The sequence below is a fragment of the Anolis carolinensis genome, chromosome 5, assembly GCF_035594765.1.
Source record: "Anolis carolinensis isolate JA03-04 chromosome 5, rAnoCar3.1.pri, whole genome shotgun sequence".
NCBI classification, from domain to species: Eukaryota; Metazoa; Chordata; class Lepidosauria; order Squamata; family Dactyloidae; genus Anolis; species Anolis carolinensis.
The window spans coordinates 172,033,964-172,052,267 of NC_085845.1; the positions used below are offsets into that span (position 1 = coordinate 172,033,964).

At 41.6% G+C, this 18,304-nt stretch overlaps 1 long non-coding RNA gene across 1 annotated transcript in view; it reads right to left on the reverse strand.

Moving 5' to 3' along the window:
• Window positions 1-4,807: 4,807 nt before the first annotated feature.
• LOC134299622 (uncharacterized) overlaps window positions 4,808-18,304 on the reverse strand; it is a 35,488-nt gene continuing 21,991 nt past the window's right edge. Inside the window, exons 2-3 of the long non-coding RNA XR_010006848.1 lie at window positions 16,044-16,151; window positions 4,808-6,256 (exon numbers count right to left, since the gene is read on the reverse strand). This is a non-coding gene — a long non-coding RNA (uncharacterized LOC134299622). The remainder of the gene's footprint in view (window positions 6,257-16,043; window positions 16,152-18,304) is intronic.

Below are 18,304 nucleotides of genomic sequence, written 5' to 3' on the forward strand. Positions count from 1 at the left end.
CTTGTTCTAATTTGGGGGCAAACGTATTTTATGAAAGAATAGCTTTCAAGGATGCTTGGCTCGACAGCAGTACATGTGAAAAATATCTTGGAGTCCTCGTGAACAGCAAGTTAAACATGAGCCAACAATGTGATGCGGCAGCTTAAAAAGCCAATGGGATTTTGGCCTGCATCAATAGTAGTCTGGTGTCTAGATCCAGGGAAGTCATGTTACTCCTCTATTCTGCCTTGGTAAGACCACACCTGGAATACTGTGTCCAATTCTGGGTAACGCAATTGAAGAGAGATGTTCACAAGTTGGAATGTGTCCAGAGGAGGGTGACTAAAATGATCAAGAGTCTGGAGAACAAGCCCTACAAGGAGCGGCTTAAAGAGCTAGGCATGTTTAGCCTGCAACAGAGAAGGCTGAGAGGAGACATGATGAGGGCCATATATAAATATGTGAGGGGAAGTCATAGGGAGGAGGGAGAAAGCTTGTTTTCTGCTGCCCTCGAGACAAGGACGCGGAACAATGGCTTTAGACTACAGGAAAGGAGATTCCACTTGAACTTCAGGAAGAATTTCCTCACTGTGAGAGCTGTTCAGCAGTGGAACTCTCTGCCCCGGAGTCTGGTGGAAGCTCCTTCTTTGGAGGCTTTCAAGCAGGGGCTGGATGGCCATCTGTCGGGCGTGCTTTGAATGCGATTTTTCTGCTTCTTGGTAGGGGGTTGGATTGGATGGCCCATGAGGTCTCTTCTAATTCTATGATTCTATGAGTCTAAGGAAACCTCCAGCTTTAGGTGCACAGAAACTGCAGTCTCTACCCAGAGTTTGGATGAAACTAATTAGAAATACTTTGCTACTTCCATTCTTTCCCCAATTAGTCAATCATTTTTCAGGCGGGTGTTCTACTTTTGAAAAATGTGAAGAATATAACTTTTAAAAACTCTAAGTATAATTTATTGTAACAGTCACTTGCCAAACTGTTTCCTAGTTTTTGTATTCTTCCTCATTAGTAACTTTTACCACATTCTGATGCTACTCGGTCTCACATCTTCCAGTTTTCACCTGTGAAATGTTGGATGGTGTGAGATTCCAATTAAATTTAATTTTTAATCATTCCATTTCCTTTTGCCACCTCAAAGTTCAGAAACAACCATACAAAGTAATATATTGGATTTTAATGTCTGGGAAAATTAAGGTATGGTTTTTACATGACGCCAGGAAAGTAATCAGAGAAAGCTCCAGGCGTATAGCACTCGGGAAGGTGTTCCAGACATGATATACAACTGCTGAAAGTGTTGTTCCTCAATTCCTTTGATTTTTTTTATTAATAAAAATATTATATTATCATTACATTTTTTTCATTTTATTTTATGTTATTTTAAAAATGGTTTCATGCCACAAGCCTTGAGGATATGCAGGGGTTTTGCAAAGTTTAAAGGAATAAATTAAAGTATAATTCTAAGTATGTTTTCTCAAAACTGTCACTGACTTCAACTGAACTTATTCCACAGTAAGTCTGCTCATGTCTGCAGCCTAACTTTTTAAAAGAAACCTATGCACCAGAGTCACCAATTACAAGTTGTTAAAAAAAGAAGAAAAGAAAATGCATAATCCTCATCAAAAACAAAAGAGGACACAGATCTGTATCTGCTAATCTATAAAATAAATTCAATACTGTGTTGTTGAAGGTTTCCATTGCCGAAATCACTGGGTTGCTGTGAGTTTTCCGGGCTGTATGGCCATGTTACAGAAGCATTCTCTCTTGATGTTTCGCCCAAATCTCTGGCAGGCATCCTCAGAGATTATGAGGTGTTGGAAACTAGGCAAATGGGGTTTATATATCTGTAAATAAAGAATAACACTCAGAAGACAGGGGAATTCCAGAGAAGAAACAATCAGGGCCAGTTAACACCTCCCAACAAAGGATTCCCCCAGGCAGGAAACAGGCAGGCTTTGAAGCTGCAAGGCTATTCAGTGCTAATCAAGCTGACCAACTGAAACATTCACACTTGCCTCAGGCAGACAAGAGTTCTTTCTCCCACCCTGCACATTCCACAGATATATAAACCCCACTTGCCTAATTTCCAACACCTCACAACCTCAGAGGATGCCAATGCTTCTGTTTTATATGTGTGTGCGTGTATGGACATACACAAACACAACATTTACAATTCCCACCACCACAAGGATTATTTTCTTTTACATATTAATCTTTTTTGAGACAATCTTTATAGATTTAGAAATGATATAACATTTGTATCCTATTTCTTATGGCCTGATCTCCAGACTTATTCCTAATATAATTCATTGCTATTCAAAGTGCCATTCAATGCCGTTCAATGCTAATCAAGGTGGTCAACTGCAACATTTACACTTTCCTTAAACAAACAATAGTTCTTTCCATCACCCTAGACATCCCACAGATAAATAAACCCCACTTGCCTGTTTTCCAACAGACCTCACAACCTCTGAGGATGCCTGCCATAGATTGGGGTGAAATGTCAGGAGAGAATGCTTCTGGAACATGGCCATACAGCCCGGAAAACTCATAGCAACCTAAATTTAATACTAATTTGGAAATAGTTGCTAGAAGATATATATTGAAATGTAATGCTTCTTACTATCTTGGGCAAAGCTAACCTATGTGTCTGCCCTACTATTTCAACACTAATTGCTGTAGAGATTGTGTGATGTAGCTGTTAGAATCCCATTGAACCATGAAGATCAATGGGTGACCTTAAATTTTCTCATTCTCTCTCATATTAAGCTCCTTCTTAGAGTTGTCATGAGGCTGAGGTAGAAAGCAAGAGTGTCATATATGATGCATTGAGCTTTTTGAAGGAAAGTTTAGAAGTACCTTTATTAAGAAAATAATTCTAGTGGCAGCAATTTCTAATGACAGTTCATAGACCAACCATAAGGGAGGGGAAGAGGTCCCCTATTCAGTCCCTGAACCATGGCTGGCAATTTTAGGAGCCCTCTGCTATTCTATGATTTCTTGGTACAACATCATTACATTGGATTTGATACGCAGACAAACCTTCAAACTGAAGAATGTGCTTTGTAATATAGTGCAAGGACCATTTTGTTAGCCATACTAAAGACCTTAAGAATTACTTACTGCTTCTACTAGTTATTGCCATGATGATGGCACAAGGGGTTAAACCCTTGTGCCAGCAGGACTGCTGACTGAAAGGTTGGCGGTTCGAATCCAGGGAGCAGGGTGAGCTCCCATCTGTCAGCTCCAGCTTCTCATGTGGGGACATGAGAAAAGCCTCCAACAGGATGGTAAAACATCCAGTGACCCCTGGGCAACGTCCTTGCAGACAGCCAATTCTCTCACACCAGAATCAAATTGCAGTTTCTCAAGTCGCTCCTGTCATGAATAAATATCATCCCAATATAGCCCGGGAGTATTGGTCCACAGAAATAGGATTTTCAAATGTCTCCCCTTGAATACAAGAAGCTGTAGGAGATCTACAATTACATCTCTGGGGTACTTTGCCCTTAAAAGTAGGTAAAGGTTTTCCCCTGACATTAAGTCTAGTTGTATCCAACTCTGAGAGTTTGTGCTCATCTCCATTTTTAAGCCGTAGACAGCTCCAAGGTCATGTGGCCAGCATGACTGCATGGAGTGCTGTTACTTTGTCCTTATCCACAGCCAAAGAAAGAACTAGCTCAATAGGTACACATAGCCTAGGCCAAACCATAGCTGCCAAATGTCTAGTGCATGGAAATGTTACATTTTGGGACCACAACTCTCTGAATTTTGCAGCCAGCTGGCCTTGAAGACTGGAAAGATTCTGAGAAGGGAAGTCTGGTTATTAAAAAGAATATTCCATGATGCAAAGTTGGCTTTTCAGTGGGGAACAATGAACATTGTCCCACCCTCTCAGGACGGTAGGTGAAGAAGCTCAACTTGCTCAAAGAGGGCTCTTTCACACTGCACAATTATGGTATAGCTTTAGTTACCATAGTTGTATCCAACCGAATCCTTTCAGGCAAGCAGAAATTTCTAACTATACACCTCCAAACAGCAAATCCCATAGTATTGAACTGTGGTAGTTAGTGGGATTCATAGCACTGTAATTGTGTAGTGGGAAATGGCCCACAAGAAGAGCAGCAAATGAGGGAAATGGAAGAACTGCATCTTCTAGTGAACACTACTGTCACGAGGAGAAAGAAGCAGTCAGCAGGAGGGTGGGGGTACATGCTTGCAGCAGTTTCTAAATGCAGCAGAAGGCTTATTCTTGAATTAACTTCTTCTTCTCTCCAAACGGGTCTGCATTGTCAAGGGCTTTTTTTTATCGTATCAGAAGCAAATTGAGAATATACTGCAAGTCGCTTCTGGTGTGAGAGAATCGACTGTCTACAAAGACGTTGCCCAGGGGATGTTTTACCATCCTGAAGGAGGTTTCTCTCATGTCTCTGCATGGGAAGCTGAAGCTGACAGATGGTAGCTTACCCTGTCTCACAGATTCTAACCTCCGAGCTTCAAGTCTTCAGGTCAGCAGTTTGGCCGGTACAAAGATTTAACCCATTGCGCCACTGCGGCTAACAGCCAACATCATCTGCTCAGTGCAGAGTTGGAAGAAGGGAAAACCTTGCTGTTCTGCTTCACACACACACACACACACACACACACACAAAACCAAAAAATCCCAGAAGATCTTAAGGACCAACAAATTTCATTGGACAGAATAAGCTTGATCTGCATCTCACTTCAGCAAGTACTTAGAACACAGCCTTTCTTGAAGGATATGCACATACTTGTTTAATGGGTAGAGAATGGTCAGCTAGAGCCAGAAGAGTTGAAATACTAATAGAAGTACAAACAGTGAATCTTTTAATGGTCATTAACAAGCCATGGCTGACATCCTATTAGTGCATATACAAGCATAACTTCACATTACACCTGCGTATATTTAATTATTTCCTCTTCCATTGTTTGCAATGACCAAAGGTACCTCAATAGTTTTGCTGCAATAGTCTCCACGAACAGCTGTTCCATGGCCAATGGAGACGGTGTATGTGAACAGAGAAGTGTCTGGCTGTGTCCCTGTAGCCAGACACAGACTGATGATGTGCTCTGCTGACATCCTGGCAGATATTGTAAAAGATGTTATGAGCCTGCGTCTGGCTCCAGGACATAACCTGATGCGTCTCTGTTCCATCCTAACTCACTCCACCACTCAAAGAAAGGCAAAACCGTGTGTTCTGGGTAGCAGTGAGCAAGGAGCCAGGGTGGAGTTCCCCCTGCTGAATTCTTACATGATACTGGGCAAAATAGGATCTTGGCCAGTGAGTTAAGAGTCTCTCTTGAGATAAAGATCACCGTAGCTTTGTATTTCATTTCCCTTTGACTCCACTGGTTACAAACCCCCACACACTCATTCAAACAGGTGCATAATACTCTGCCAAGTGAGGCAATGTGCCATGGATCTGACTAAGTGTGTTCCAGTCCACAGAAGCTTATGCCAAATAATATTTGTTAGTCTTTAAAGTGCTAACAGACTTCTGTTTGCTTTAGTGACTATGGAAGTGTAGTCTGAACTCTTAAGACTTCTAGGCTGCTTCTGGTTAGACGGTTCCTTACATTTACCCTTTATTCATGCATAGGTTGAGAAATTTTAGTCTTAAAAAATTAATCTAAAACCCTGGGCTGACTTATCCTCAGTTCAATATAAGTACTGTACCTTAATCATAGAATCATAGAGTTGGAAGAGACCTCACGGGCCACCCAGTCCAACCCCCTGCCAAGATAGCGAACCATCCCCATACACACTATTGTGAAAAGCCCCTTGTGCCAGTATCACATTGGCACAACCCAGCAACAGGATTCTGATCCCTGTATCATTATATGACTGAACTGTGAAGATTATTTGAGGAATGTGCTCCCATTTCCCATAGTTGCTGATTCAGTCGTTTCTGAGTTTGTCTCTCGCCAGAAGAGGAAGCTGGAGTACAAAATGGTGCACCCCACACAAGGCACTGTTACGGTGAAGAAAGGGTGCTTTTAGGATTTTGTTGCTGGAAAAAAACATAGTACTTCAACGTTTGAAACACAATTTTCCTCAAGTATAAAATTCTTTCCAAATGCACTAGCTTGCTTTTCTTATGCATCTGACTGACTTATCACCATAGTGATGTCTGTGATATCCCACTTTTTAATGACTTTGAAGCAATGGATTAGCTGCAGGAGACTTCTCAAAAAACTCAAATCCTGTTTTTGTGCATTAGAGGAGATGGCAGAGACGAGGAAACACAGGAAGCTGCAGGGACAGAAGCAGAATTGTTAGTCAGAGATGTTTTTGGAGAAACCAAGTTTCAGACAGTGTGAGATATCTAGCTTTGAATCATGCACTTGTCTAATGCGCCAGGAGTCGCCTTCCTATGTCAAGGCACTCATAAATGCTAGCCCTTTGCCCTCTCACTCCTGTTACTAGTTGGATGCTGTTGCTACCAGAAGATATATGTTCAAGTTTGAAGAAAAAGATGAAAAAATCGCACTTGCTGTCTACTGATTATTTTTAAAAGAAGATACAGAGAAAGAAGTTGAAGTTGAAAGAACTGCACTGTCTCTAGGATCCCCTCTGAATCCATTTCATGTTGCTTCAGTGTTAGTCACTCTTAAGCTAAAATACCGTGGACATAGCGTGCCACTGAAAATGTTGGCATATTGTGTTCCCATACCCTCCAATGTTTCACATGAGACTGAACAACATCAGAGTATGGTCAGGCAATAAGAGGGCAAAGTGAGAACTTATTTAACAGATAACCCTGGAATGTATATACTGAGTTAAGAAAGCATGGGAAGGTGGGGGGCAGAGTAGATACAATGCTCTATGTGTGCATGCCTCTGCAAAGATCATTAACAATGTAATGTAATATAATTCAAATGCTCTTATCAAACCAGCTCAAAATTACAGTATTTTCTTGGGTCCACTGTATGAACTCTGTGTTCATACACACATTCTCTGCCCAATGCACACAACTGATCAGGTAAAATCCCAGCTTCCCAATAATGCAATGTAATAAAACTGTGTTTGGAGTGGGGAAATGATGTGAAATGCTTTTAGCACCAAGAAATACATGGAATATAATTTCTGGGTTGTTAGAAGTTTGCCATGTTGTATGGCCATGTTCCAGAGCACAGTAACCTCTTCACTTACATTGTACCCAAAGTCTGCCAAGTTATTTTGGAACGTGGGCATAAAGAGTGCATGCCTAGAGGAAGGTTGCATCTCTCAAAATGTAGGCTTCTACAAAACCCAAAAGTTGCTGCTTCAGGTGGATGCCTCACTCCATCCTAAGGATAAGGACAACTCAGGTCACATGGACCTCTTCTGCTTCTCTCTCTCATTCACTGCATCTCATTTTCTTTCCTTTGTTCCTAATCTTTCTGGAAATATAAATTATAGAGGAAGAACCAAGGATGAAGCAGGAGTTGAGCCCTTTAAAAAAAGCCATACAGAATACTTTGGGCAACTATCAAAGCTGAATAGCTTCTAAGTTCCCTGCATTTCTTCAAAGAGGACAATGGTTTTACCATTTCCCCAAGTTGCTACCAAAAGAAATGGGAAAGGTAAATCCCAGGGGCTTCCTTCTAACATGGACCCAACCGTTCCATCAGAACGCCTTAGTTAGCCTGCCAAGGATGGGAAGTGCATCCCCTAATGTTTCTTCAGGGTGTGGGCGTGGGTCTTTCTACCATTTCAAAGGGCTCTGCTTTCCACTCCACAATGCCAAGACAGCTGTCTTGTGTACAAGGCTCTGGCATACAAGGAGCTCTCTGTCCAACACGCACAAAAGGAAACTATGAGGAGAAAGGCCAGAAAGAAGGTCCAACTAACTTTCTCACAAGAAGAGAAAAAGGAGAGGGGGGAACCACCCATATGCCTGTCTAATCTTTGCCATCTTACTGACGCACATGCTTAGCCCCCCCTCCCCTTGCAAGACCAGTCTTGATGGGCACAAACAGTTAAAAGGTTATTATATCTCCTCTGAAAGTATTAATCTGTCAACCATTGGCTCTTTCCTGTTGGATTGATATGATGGAGACTGTAGACAATCTTATAGTTGAGGACAGGTTTCCAAGTTAGAAAAAAAAATCGAGGTTGGAGTTGGGATTGGCTTTTGGTTTGGACAACTTTTTAATTATCAATGCTGCACTTCTACTTTTAATTCACTGGAATTTTACATTTTTCATTCAGCTTTTGAACGCTTGAAATTCCTACAGGCAGCCCTCCACATTAACTAAGGTTAAGGGCAACTAACTACTTGAAAGGGGCATTTTTTTATCAGAGAGAACACCTCTCTAAAAATCTCTAGTTCTTAAGTATGATTCTGTGATCAACTTCCAGTAGAAGTCAACTACGAAAGTACAGTAGAGTCTCACTTATCCAAGCTAAACGGGCTGGCAGAAGCTTGGATAAGCGAATATCTTGGATAATGAGGGATTAAGGAAAAGCCTATTAAACATCAAATTAGGTTATGATTTTACAAATTAAGCACCAAAACATCATGTTATACAACAAATTTGACAGAAAAAGTAGTTCAATAAGTAGTAATGTTATGTTGTAATTACTGTATTTACGAATTTAGCACCAAAAATCACGATATATTGAAAACATTGACTACAAAAATGGCTTGGATAATCCAGAGGCTACCAAGCAAGGCTTGGATAAGCGAGACTCTACTGTATACTGAGGGACATAGAGATTCCAAGACAGAACATTTTAATAAACCCTTGAATAATCAAATCCGCAAAAGTCAAACCCACAAATGTGGAAATCTGACTGGACTTGTATCCTTCATGTGCATAGAAAATTTAGAGTGCCAATGATGGGTGGGAATATTATGATATTTCTCTCTCTCACACACACACACACACAACAAATATGACTTCCTTTTAGTGGAAAACTTCTGATCTTGCATTTTCTGGGGAGAAACTGCAAACAGCATACCAATATCTGCAGGATGTGTGTGTGTGTGCACCCATTTTATAAATAATATATTATATTATATTGGATCACATAATCCATATTCCTAAAATAAACATATTTAAATTCTCCAAGTAGAAAAAGAAAGCCTTTGGTTGTTGTTTCAAGGATAGACACAGAGATCTGCATGGTGGAAGCAAAAATGGACATCATATTCTCCAACAGAAGAAAACCAAGCTAGGTGGCCAGGCAACATCAGAATGTGTTCAAGATGGCAGAGGCTGTAAGTGAGGAAGGATACATAAATCATAAGGGTCTGTGGCTGTTTGCGTTTGCTCCAGCCTCCAGGGAAGAGCAAGATTATGGTCCCTCTTCTCCTCCCCTCCCCTCTCCTTCCTTGCTTAATAAATTGAATGCAAACTCATTTTGTCTTTTACACTTGAACACTGTTTGGTTGCAGGGGGTTGTCTTGTGCTCCACAAAACTCTAGTCAAGTAACACTATGCTTCTCATTTTTAGCAGCTCCTCCATCTCGTCATTTACAGGCTCTTTCCTTGCTCTCAGTCCTGAAATTGAATCAGCCCATCTCTTTGCACAGCTCATCTTGATCTGGAGTGCTCTGGAGAAGCATTTCTTTTGAGTTTTTTTTTCCTGGACTTCTCAGACATTTGAAATGACATGGGAAAAATATTTCCTTTCACTCTAAACTATTTTGTTTGCTCACTTGCATTCCCAGAAAAGACAGAGGGGAAGGAAAGAGCATTGAAAAGGCCAAGGAAGCCCCAGCAATTGCCATATGAAGGTCTCTTGGTCTCAGGAACTGCTCCAGTTCCTCTGCCCTGACCTCACATTGGCAGTGGAGGCTTATTGAAATGGATCTTCCTTACTTGGTGGCTTCATCACTTCCTCCAAGAGAGTTCCCTGTGTTACTCAACCTCCTGCTGAAAACTAATAACAGTTCCAGCTGGCTTCCTTTGAATCACAGAATTACTTCCTTGACTTTTCTGACCCATAACCGCTACTCTTAAAACTTAGATTCTCCTAGTCATGTTCTGATATCTTGGAGTAGATTCTACATATGCTCTTAACATTTTGTCCCACTATTTTTAAATGCATACAACTTTTTCACTACCTATCCTTCATAGCCAAGCCATAGGATTTTATTGGCTTCCATCTAATGCAAATATATGGATGTACTGCAGAATCAATTATTTCTAAGGATGAATTCCATCTCCATCCTGCTACATTTTTTATTTCCTTAAACCAAGCCCTTTTGCAATCTATTGCATCTCCTCTACCTATGAAGATCTAGCCATTTTTTGCTATAAAGCACTATGGAGATCCATTTGTGAATTAAAAATATTTTTGGTATTTGGTAGGGTTTAGTTCCAGGACAACTGAGGATACCAAAATCTGTGGATACTCAAGCCCCATTCTATACAATGGTGTCCCTTATATAAAATAGCATGATCAAGGTTTACCTTTGGATTTTTAAATATATATATATTTTCAAACCAGGAATGGTTGTCCAACAGCAGAATAAACTGCATATGGGATCTCCTTTGTATGTCAAAGGTTAGATGGTAATCTCTCATAAATGCTTCAATTATGTCTTCCTCTGTGATAGCAGATCGGAATTGATGGCCTTTTTGTTCTCATCCAACTCTATTGTATGAGATTCTGTGAGGTCCTTCAAGTGCTAGTTGTTCCTATTTGCATTATTAGAGAAGCAATGGGGCAAACTATTTGCATATGTTCCTGGCTTAGATGACCTTTGTACCAACTGCACTTTCTGAACCATCTTCAAAGATAGCTCCACATATAGCACATTAGGTAAAAGGTTTCCCCCTGACATTAAGTCCAGTTGTGACCAACTCTGGGGGTTGGTGCCCATCTCCATTTCTAAGCCGAGGAGCCGGCGTTGTCCGTAGACACCTCCAAGGTCATGTGGCCAGCATGACTACATGGAGTGCCGTTACCTTCCCGCTGGAGCAGTACCTATTGATCTACTCACATTTACATGTTTTCAAACTGCTAGGTTGGCAGGAGCTGGGGCTAACAGTGGGCGCTCATTTCGCTCCCGGGATTTGAACCTGGGACCTTTCGGTCTGCAAGTTCAGCAGCTCAGCGCTTTAACACACTGTGCCACCACCAGGGGCTCCATATAGCACATTACAGTAGTCCAATATAGAGGTAACTAAGGTGTGGCCCACCATGGCCAAGTCAGACTTCATGAGGTACGACCGCAGTTGGCACACAAGATTTAATTGTGCAAAGGCCGTTCTGGTCACCACTGAAACCTGAGCAACAAGTGTCAGTGCTGAGTGCAGGAGGACCCACAAACTGTGAACCTGCGTCCTTAGGGGGGGGGTGTAACCCCATCGAGCACAGGTTACCAATCTATACTCTGATTGGCCACACAACTGACCTGGAGGATCTCTGTCTTGTCAGAATTAAGCTTCAGTCTGTTAGCCCTCATCCAGTCCATTACAGCAGCCAGCCACTGGTCCAGCATCCGGGGGCCTTCCTTGAAGTTTGGTGGGAAAGAGTGGTAGCGTTTTGTGTCATTCTCATAGAGATGGCACCAAACTCCAAAACTCCGGATGACCTCACCCAGTGGTTTCATGTAGATGTTAGAGATAATAGGAAATAGAATAGAATAGAATAGAAAATTGCATTATTAGAGAAACAACAAGGCAAACTATTTGCTTATGTTCCTGGCTTAGATGACTCAGGGATCTGTATCCAACAAGTGTTTCTTTTCCCTTCAATCTGTGGCAATGGGATAGTAATTTGAATAGAGCTTCCTACGACTGGGAAACTAGCAGTGGGAGAAGTGGGGACCCAGGGATTTGACCAGAACAAGCAGAACACAAAATAGAATGTATAGTGTTGGAATATTTCTATTCAGCCATGCATGCTCTCTTCTAGGAAACTCCACTGCACTTCCCACTTCACCCAGCCCACAACAGATACTCAGTATTCCATGGGTACTCAGTTGTCCCAATATTCATTGGGATATTTTGACTGCTGCTTTTAGTACTCCCATCCTCAGACATTTGGAACTGTAAGGTGAAATGCATTACCAACTAGAAACTTGTACTACTTCCAGATATCTCCTATGTATAATTGGAATATAATTATGATATCAAAATATGATTATAAAGAACATACTGATAACATTTAATAGAAATGTGAGGAAAGAACCTTGGATAACAGGTTGCAACACAGGCATTAATGTGGCACAGTGGTTTGGGAGTTGGATTAAGGAACTCTGAAAACTAGAGTTAGGATCCCTGCTCAGCCCTGAAAGCCACTGGGTGATTTTGAGCAAGTCACAATTTCTCAGCCTCAGAAGGCGGCCATGGAAAACACCCTCTGAAAAATCTTGCCAAGAAAACTCTGTGACCTTAGGATTGCCGTAAGTCAAAGATGACTTGAAGGCACATAACAAAAACAACATGCATATGCATAAAGGGAGTGCATGAAAACAATTCTCATTATGTATAATATAAAAGCCAGGGGCAAAAAAAAAACTTTAAAAGAGTTAAATCAGAAATATACACCCCCCCCCAAAAAAAAAAACACAAAGGATGCACACCAACAAAATCCATATTCTGTAAAATATAGCTCTAATTTCCTTAACACTGAGCTCTTCCAGTCAGGGATGCTGTTTTGAAACATAATACGAGGCTACATATAAAAATAGAACTCATTTTAAAAAGGGGAAGCCTCAGATAGGATGAGCCAAAGAAAGGGAAGGATCCTCTGACATAACAGGTTTATTCTAGCCTACAAAATGAGCCGTGGCAATGGTGGAGATGGGATTGAGGTTATATTGTGAAAGATGAGATCCTCCTGCACTCTCCAGGGGACAGGAACTCAGCAAGGAACAGGATGAAGCCGGATGCAATGCTTGAAGAGGAGATGCTAAGGAAGGAGGATATCCCCTTGCTGCATTGAGCCAAGAAGTGACGAAAGTTTTGCCCTTACCCCACCGGACGGCCTCTAGCAGTCAAGGTCACAACAGGTGCTCTGCCGGGTGTGTGGCCAACAGAGCCTTTGCAGCCTGCATGGCTGAATAGAAATATTCCAACAGTATACATTATATTTTGTGTTCTGCTTGTTCTGGTCAAATCCCTGGGTCCCCACTTTTCCCACTGTTGGGTTTCCCAGCTCTAGGAAACTCTATTCAAATTACTATCCCATTGCCACACATTGAAGGGGAAAGAAACACTTGTTGGATTATAAATCCCTGAATCAAGTAAGACAGGAGCATATGCAAATAGTTTGCCTCATTGCTTCTCTAGTAATGCAAATAGGAACAACGAGCATTTGACGGACCTCACAGAATCTCATAGAATAGCGTTGGATGAGAACAAAAAGGCATCAATTCTGACCTGCTCTCATAGAGCAAGACAAATTGAAGCATTTATGAGAGATTGCCATCTAACCTCCATTTTCAAGACATCCAAAGGAGAGTCCACCAATCCTATATGCAGTTTATTCTGCTGTTGGACAACCATTCATGGTTTGAAAATATATATTTTTAAAAAATCCAAAGGTAAACCTTGATAATGCTAGGAGCCCCCAGATGGCGTAGTGGACTAAGTGACTTGAAGGTTGGGTTGCTGACCTGAAAGCTGCCAGGTTCGAATCCCACCTGGGGAGAGTGTGGATGAGCTCCCTCTATCAGCTCCAGCTCCATGCGGGGACATGAGAGAAGCCTCCCACAAGGATGGTAAAAACATCAAAAAACATCCGGGCATCCCCTGGGCAACGTCCTTGCAGACGGCCAATTCTCTCACTCCAGAAGCAACTCCGGTTGCTCCTGACACGAAAAAAAAATCATGCTATTTTGTATAAGCATATACCATTGTATAGAATGGTGTTTGTGTATCCACAGATTTTGGTATCCCCAGTGGTCCTGGAACTAAACCCCACCAAATACCAAAAGTATATTTAATTCACAAATGGATCTCCATAGTGCTCTATAGCAAAGAATGGCTAGATCCTCATAGGTAGAGGAGATGCAACAGATTGCAAAAGGGCTTGGTTTAAGGAAATAAAGAATATGGCAGAATGGAGATGGAATTCATCCTTAGAACTAATTGATTCTGCAGGGCATCCATATATTTGTATTAGTTGGAAGTCAATAAAATCCTCCCGAGTAACTCTTCCTAGCTTGGCTATGAAGTATAGATAGTGAAGAAGTGGGGCAAAATGTTAAGAGCATATGTAGAATCTACTCCAAGATATCAGAACATGACTTGGAGAAGCTAACTTTTAAGAGTACCAGTTATGGGTCAGAAAAGTCAAAGATTTTATTGGATTTTGTTGGATTATAGATCCCTGCGTCACCTGAACCAGGAGCATATGCAAATAGTTTGCCTCATTGCTTCTCTAATAATACAAACAGGAACAACTAGCACTTTATGGACCTCACAGAATCTCACAGAATAGAGTGAGATGAGAACAAAAAGGCCATCAGTTCCGACCTGCTCTCATAGAGGAAGACATACTGTACCGCAATTGGAGCATTTATGAGAGATTATCATCTAACCCCCATTTGAAATCCAAAGGAGACAGAACGGGAAATAATATGCCACAGAATTGGTGCCACCATGCTAAATGCCTACTTGATAGACCAAGAACCACAGGAGCAAATAAGATGCCAGCCCAAAACTGTGTCATAATGTGTAGCTGAGCCATGCTTGGCAATGTTACATTTTGGACCCCAAATCCCCCAACCAGGACAGCCAGTGGCCATGTTAGCCAGCAAAGTCTGAAGACTGTAGTCTAAGCATTCCCAGGCTCTGAACCCAAATGTGGATGCCACATAGCACTGTTTTACATACTTAAATTATTTTAATACAACTAATTATTCATTGTAAACACCTTTAAAACCCACATTACACTATGTTAGCGACTTCCAACCATTCATGGATTCATCTACAAGAGTGTATATGACAAAGCTAAGAAATTTTCAGATGTTTAGTCTCCATTTCCCATCAGTCCCAGCAGTGATGGGAAAATAGTTCATCAACTATAGGTTTCATAGCCCCAGATGTAGGTGGATTTGCGATTTGCATGAGCCTACAGTGATTGGCTTGATGACAACCTAAAGTCCCTTGGTCATATTATATATCATGAAAGGGGAAAGTGGCAGATACTTCCAATGTGTTTAGTATTTTTAGTCCTGGCCTTCTTTCTTTAACAGTCATCTGACCCAAGCATAGAAATTTAGGTTATGAAAATGTTTCCTTCTCTCAGTCTTTAAACTAGGAAGAGCCCCAAATGCTTTGTGCTTATGTATCACAGTGGACAGGAACACATAGTTCCCTGAAAGTGTGGCAGTGTTTGCAGAGCTATGGAAAAGGTACTCTTTTGGACTACAGATCTCAGAATCATCTAACCAGTGTATTCTGCTATTTGTAGTTCCTCAAAAGGAATGTTTTCCAGACTTTCTCCTTTTTCTTATATCTTGCAGATCACAAGGAGGTGAAAATGCTACCAAGCTGGCTTATACTATAGCTTCCTTTAAGGCATGCTCAGCATTGGTGCAGCACAAGGAGGCCTCTTTCCTGACCTGCTTCTCTATGAGCTCACCCAGAGGCAGAGACTGATGAGATTCCCAGATGTACAGCCAAACAATAAAGCAGGGAAACCCTTATTATTCTGGAGTTCCCATATCCATCCCTTGGGGTCTTCACCCTTCCAATCCTTTTCCTGTCATTCCAGAGCTCTGTTCAGGTGTCCCTCAGCTAGAACCACCATCTGGCTTCTGAGGCTGACTCATCTGGCTTCCTGTGTCCCCTATCTTCTAGATCCTCTACGTCAACCAGAGCTATAGTAAACAACCCAAAAATAAAAAACTAAGGAACCCTTGCCAAAAGGTGATTAGCTGAAAATTGAGATGGGTTTCAGAAGCAGTTCAGTAGCATGAAGACTGTGAACAAGTCTTCTTACATCCAACACATAGGCTCAGGTTCATTTTCTCTAATCATGTATGGTGGTTCAGCAAATGCAATAGTCCAGAAATTTCCAAACAGTATGTTCTGTAGGAGAATCAGTAATATGTTCTACAAAACCAATTGATATAGGACACACCACATACCTTTTTTACATAGGGGGATGTCTTCTTTATCTGCATTTTAGCTACAACTCTAAGGTACTCTTTCATTCTGTCTCCATCTGAGGTTGGCAGAGTAATTCCTTCACATCCCTAGAATAGATTTTTAAAATCATGTCAGAAGTGTTGCTTCTGGTGTGAGAGAATTGGCAGTCTACAAAGACGTTGCCCAGGGAACACCCAGATGTGTTACCATCCTGCTGGGAGGCTTCTCTCATGTAACCCACAAGCTAGAGCTGACAGATAGGAACTCACCCCATCTCATGGATTCAAACTCATTTCAGTTCAGCAACCCAACCTTCAGGTCAGCAGTTCAGTCGGTACAAGGGTTTAACCCCGTGTTTCTCAACCTGAGGTCCCCAGATGTTTTTGGCCTACAACTCCCAGAAATCACAGCCAGTTTACCAGTGGTTAGGATTTCTGGGAGCTGAAGGCCAAAAACATCTGAGGACCCCAGGTTGAGAACCATTGGTTTAACCCATTGAGCCACTCCCCTAGAATAGATGAGATGAGATTATTCAATCACTCTTCCAGTGACTGATCAACACTCAAGTAAATACCCCATACTGGCTTTCTCATATGTTAGTGTGATGGGATGCTGTCATCATACATAGGAATATAAGAACCTATCTTATCTTGAAGCAAACCACTGGTTCATATTGCTCAATATATTCTCCATGGCACAGCTTGAAAAGTTGTTGAGACAGATGGTTGCTTGAAACTCTGGAGACATAGCTAGCTGCAACTGTGTGATGCAGAGCTTAGGAAAGTTACTGGGGGATTATGGGAATAGTCATTAAGAAAGCAGCTTTTCCTAGGTCTGGCCCATATTTGCATTTTGCCATGTCTCCAGGGTTGCAGAAAATCAGTTTCCTCCCTCAAAATGCTGGAAACCAAACCTGGTACTTTCTGCATGCAAAACACCCACTTGATCTTGAAGCCACAGCTCCTGAACTAGGTAAACATCAATCAAATCGAAATGTACTTTTGATGTGCAGTGTAAAGATTTCTATAATGATCAGAATCACATAAAGATATGACCACTTTCATCTGGCCCTAATCTGTATTTGTATTTTCCCTGCTGTTGGAATTTGTCCCTTAGGGTAGAATTCATATATTGGAATTCGCCCACTGGTGGAATTCATTCCTGATTCAGAAATTGGAATTTTGGCTACTGGGCTATTACGTCAAAATACAGTAGCAAGTATTATCTTGCTATTTGTGCAAGGCGCAATTCCATGATGCCGGTGTAATTTCCTTTTATCTGGTGGGAGGGCAGGAGAAGACCAACACAGGTTGTAGACAGACATTTTGTAGGAGAAGCTGGACAACTCCTCCCAGAATCCCCCTTCCAAAATGAATCCCAAAACTACAGCTTCTTCAAGTTCTGGCAAGTAGTGAGTCTATTTGTGCCTGTGTGGTGAATGGTGACCAAGAAAAACTGTTGCTAAACAAAGGCCACTGTAACTTGGAGGCTGCATTGGACTCAAGCAGTCTGCCTTGGGGCTCTTGCCGCTGAGCAACCCCATTACCCAATCAGAGCATTATGGCTCTATAATTCTCATGGCATCCTCGATTTTGTAGATTGGTGCAACACTAGAGCTCTCTGGCTATGTATTTCATATACTCTCTAAGCTGCAAATTCCAGAAAATAGAATCATAGAATCACAAATCACAATATTCCTAGGTCCTTACAGACTATCTGGTTATTGATCTACTTAATATTGATGCCAAGCTAACCCTCCACATTTGCAGGTTTGACTTTTGCAGATTTGGTTATTCACATGTTCTCTATAAGAATCTAAGTCTGCCAGAAATTGACCATTGAGTTGTTCTGCAAGATTTAGATGTTCCTAGTGAGAATTTTCAAGTAAAATACAGCAACATTTTTTTTTATTTGTGGTTTTTCATTTTTGCAAGAGTCCTGTACCCCTAATGCTAGTGAATGTGGAAGGCAAACAACACAGGAGGTTTGTTTCTATGTCAGGAGTGATTTGAGAAACTTCAACTCACTTCTGGTGTGAAAGAATTGGCTGTCTGCATGGACATTCCCCAGGGGACACCCAGGTGTTTGAAGTTTTACTATCCTGTGGGAGGCTTCTCTCATGTCCCTGCATGGGAAGCTAGAGCTGACAGATGGGAGCTCACTCTGCTCCCCAGATTCAAATCACCAATTTTTCAGTCAGCAGTCCTGCTGTCACAAGGGTTTAACCCATTGCTCCACAGGGGGTACAGGAGTTAATGTG